The sequence below is a fragment of the Chrysochloris asiatica genome, unplaced genomic scaffold (assembly GCF_000296735.1).
Source record: "Chrysochloris asiatica unplaced genomic scaffold, ChrAsi1.0 scaffold00115, whole genome shotgun sequence".
Classification (NCBI taxonomy): domain Eukaryota; kingdom Metazoa; phylum Chordata; class Mammalia; order Afrosoricida; family Chrysochloridae; genus Chrysochloris; species Chrysochloris asiatica.
This window is the reverse complement of record NW_006408633.1, coordinates 4,249,596-4,254,449: the sequence shown is the minus strand read 5'-3', so window position 1 is coordinate 4,254,449 and position 4,854 is coordinate 4,249,596.

The window sequence follows — 4,854 nt, the reverse complement described above, 5'->3', positions numbered from 1 at the left end:
AAGGATGTTGGCATTAGGAATATCATTGCTATTTCAGATGGATCTGGGAAGAAAGCACAGAATATCAGAAAGATGTTTACTTGTGGTTTATTGATATAGGAAGGCTGTCTGTCGACTGTGTGGATCATGATTAACTATGCATAACATTATGAAGAATCGGTATTTCAGAACACTTACTTGTGCTCATGAGGAACCAGTACATAGACCAAGTCGTAGTTGTTTGAACTCAACAAGGGAACACAGAATGGTTTAAAATCAGAAAAGGTGTACTCCAGGGTTGTATCCTTTTACCATACTTACTCAATCTGTGTGCTGAGCAAATAATCTCAGAAGCTGGATTATGTGAAGAAAACTATGACATCAGGATTGGAGAAAGACTCATTAACAACCTGTAATATACAGATGACACCATCTTGCTCACAGGAAGTAAAGATTGAAGTTGTCAAATATTTCATTTTGCTTGGATCCACAATCAACACTCATGGAAGCAGCAGTCAAGAAATCAAATGACATACTGTATTAGGCAAATCTGTTGCACAAGACCTCATTAAAGTGTTCAAGAACAAAGACACCAGTTTGAGGACTAAATACCCAAGTCATGGTGTTTTCAATTGCCTCATATGCATGTGAGTCCTGGTGTGGTGCTGTATAATAAGCATTGAACTGCTAATTTGCAAGGTCAGCAATTCATACACACCAGTCGGTCCTCAGAAATCTTATACAGGGTCACTGTGAGTTGGAAATGACTGGATGGCATTCAACAACAACATATGCATGAATAAGGCAGACCTTAAAATGATAGATGCATTTGAATTATGGTGTTGGAGAAGAATACTTAATATTTTTTGTTTGTCCAGAATAAAACAAATCAATGTTTTGTACAGCCAGAAGACTCCTTAGAAGCAAGGATGGCTAGCCTTTGTGTCTCATACTTCGTACATAGTGTCAGAGGGACCTGTTCCTGGAGAAGGACATCATACTTGGTAGAGTGGAGGTGAGTGAAAAAGAGGAAGACCCCAAATGAGATGGATTGACACAGTGGCAGCAGCAATGGATTTAAGCATAACAACAATTGTAAGGATGGCTCAGGACTGGTCAGTGTTTTGTTCTGTTATATATAGGGTTGCTATGAGCTGGAACTAACAACAACATATGAAGACAATTCATATCCATTCATTCAATCATCCATTTGCTCAGCAAATATTCAGTGTTCAGTGAGTACCTACTTTAAAACACAGACTTCAAAACAGGGTGAAAACTCAATTCTAATGGGCCTATTGCTGCTGCAACAATGACTGAGCATGTTGTAGTTTACAAAGTATACATATTTACACACATTACTATCGTAGTCAAGAAAGCACAGGTAAACATCTTTCTGATATTCTCTGCTTTCAGCCAAGATCCATCTAACCTCAGCAATGACATCTCTCATTCCATGGCCTCTTCTGAATCCAGCTTGAACCCCTGGAAGTTCTTTGTCAAAGTATGGTTGCAACTGTTTCTGTATTACCTTCAGTACAACTTTACTCACATGGAATATCAAAGATATTGTCTGATGATTTCCGCAATCTGTTGGGTGACCTCTCTTTGGAATGGGCACAAATACAGATCTCTTCCAATCAGTTGGCCAGAAAGTTGTCTTCCAAATTTCTTGCCATAGATGAGTGAATGCCTCCAGTGCCGCCTCACTTTCTTGAAAGACTTCTATTTGTATTACATCAATTCCTGGTGCCTTGTTCTTTGCCGATTTCTTCAGTGTATCTTGGACTTCTTCCTTCAGTGTCATGGGCTCTTGATCATATGCTACTTCTTGAAATGGCTGAACAATGACCATTTCCTTTTGGTGCAGTGACTCGGTGTATTCCTTCCAACTTCTTTTTATGCTTTCTGCATCATTTAATAATTTGCCCAGAAAACCCTTCAATAATGAAAGCCAAGGCTGGAATTATTTTCAAAGACTCCATTTTGCTTTAATCAAACATCAACATTCATGGAAGCAACAGCCAAGAATCAAACAACGTATTGCATTAACCAAATCTGCTGCACAATACCTTTTTGAAGTGTTGAAAATCAAAGATGTAAGCTTGAGGATTAAAGTACACCTGACCCAAGCCATGATATTTTCAACAACCTCATATGCATGCAAAAGTTGGACAGTGAATAAGGAAGACTGTAAAAGAATTGATGCTTTTGAGTTATGGTGTTGGAAGAGAATACTCAAAGTGCCATGGACTGCCAAAAGAACAAACAGATCTGTGTTGGAAGAAGTACAGCCAAAGTGTTCCTTGGAGGTCAGGATGGCCAGACTTCATCTCTCATACTTCAGACATATTGTCAGGAGGGACCAGTCACTGGAGACGGATATCATGTTTGGTAAGGTGGAGGGTCAGAGAAAAAGAGGAAGACCTCCAGCGAGATGGATTGGCAAAATGGCAGCATCAATGGGCTCAAGAGTTGCAGCAATTGTGAGTTGGCCCAGGACCGGGCAGTGTTTCACTCTGTTGTACACTGGGTTGCTATGAGTCATTACCGACTTGATGGCACCTAACAACAACAATAAAATTGGTCATCAAAGAAGGAAAAAATAAAAGTAATTTCAACAATCATCTATAGGTCTGCAGGATTTGTTTTCATAACTTCAGCACCATTTAGTGAGGGTTATTGTGGCCCTGAACTATTTCAAATGTAAAAGAATGATAGTGATGTCTCTGCAAAGAGAGAGGCCTAATAGAGATTTCTCATCGATAAGTGGTTACAAATAAAGGTGAAGATACTATTGCAAAATTGCTGTTTATAAATAATACAATGCACTTGAAAACTAAGTGCACCTTTCAATAACAGAAATGACTCTAGCTGACAGAAAGAGAAATAAATGATTAGCGTATTACAATAAGAAGTGATTTACATGACACCTCACTCAAAAATTAAAAGGAAAAAAAGGTAGCTATTTTCGCACATATACTTCTCTAGATCCTGAGTATTTCTCAGAATTTTCCCCACAAGGTGGTCAGACAGTTTTATGATCCATGCCTCAAGACAATGTGCAAATTTCCGTAGGTAGACCTTCTAAATTATTCAATAAGCCCAGTTAAATGATACCACTAAATATTTCATTAGTATGAACACATGACAATATGTTCTAAAAAACAAAGATGAATTCTACAAGCTGTTGGGCTAAAAATCCAAAATATTCAAAGGATAATGTAGATTTTTCACATTTAAAATGGAGTCACTGAAAGTGGGAGTGCTAAAACTTCATTGTCTATTTTCCTATGTGGAAAAAACATTTTAATACATTTGATATGGATGATGAATCACTGTAGTGATTTGAAATTAGTTCAGAGGTTATTCTAGATGTGAAGAAGTGTAAGATCTAGTTTTGTCTTTCCAGTTGAGAATGAAGCAAAAAATGTTGAGAGCTACTCATTTTATAGATGACAGAAAAATTATGAGAAAGAAAAGGAGAATGCCTTGTCTCCTGATGACTTCAAAGAATCCTAGAGACATAACCTCATTCATCCAGGTAAATAACCCTGCTAATTACATTATGCATATTATATATAATTACACTATTACATATAATAAACTCATCTCTTACTTTTCTGTTTATGGAAAGAGAATTCAGGCCTTGGGAGAAGAATTATGCAAAAGTGGAAAAACCAGACAGAAACTCCTAGATCTGTTCTTTGGCTCACACTATGCCTTCCTTGTAACCTGAGATACATTCTCCTACTGGTCTGACTGGTTTGGTGATTGTGAACAACTCAGTAATGAAAAAAACATCTTCATTCCCCTGCTTTCAACGTCACCGTTCACTCCTGATTCTCCGGCCACGTCTCAGTCTTGTTGTGGGCTTTGTTTCCACTGTCAGTTCTGATTCACAGTGATGCCACATGTGTCAGAGTAGAACTCTGTTCCAAAGAGTTTTCAATGATGGATTTTTCAGAAATAGATCACCAAGTCTTTCTTCTGAGGCACATATGGGTGTATTCAACCCGCCAACCTTTTGGTTAGCAGCCAAGCTCATTAACTATTTGCACCACACAAAACTCCTCTCTTTCACTAGAAGCCATCCAAGTTTTGCAGCTATTGATCTATCCTTGACCCATTTTCTTTTCATGCTTTTCACTCCATCCTGGACAGATTTTCTACACCCATATCTTCAACTATCAGCCATATGTGGATGAGTTTCAACTCTAAGTCTCCAATGCCAACCTCTTTCCTGAACTCCAGACCTGTGGTGAAATTAGTTTATGTAATCTTTCTCTTTGGTTCTCTGAAAAAGTAGCTTAAGAGATTTTTCTCCTAAACCCTGAGGAATTACCTTTGCCCTTGTTTTCTACCTTACAAGGTTTGTTACTTTTGTCTAGGTTGATTGACATTTCCTGGGCAAGCAATAACCATTGTGACTTTTTGTTTGGCCCTGGATTGTGACCTGCCTTGGTATGCACCTTGCAAGAAGTGGTCAATAGACTATGCAAATGAAGTGATGTTGTTGTTGTTGTTGTTGTTGTTGTTAGGCACCATAGCATTGGTACCAACCCATAGCAACCTTATGCACAACAGAATGAAGCACTGCCCAATGCTAGCCCAACCTCACTACCATTGCCATGCTTGAGTCCATTGATGCTGACACTTGGCCAATCCATCTGATTCGGGGTCTTCCTCTTTTTCTCTCACCCTCCACCTTATCAAACATGATATACTTCTCCAGTGACTGGTCCCTCCTGAAAATATGTCCAAAGTATGAGAGACAAAGTTAGGCCATCCTGGCCTCCAAGGAACACTCTGGCTGCACTTCTTCCAAAATGGATCTATTGGTTCTTTTGGCAGCCTATGGCACCTTCAATACTC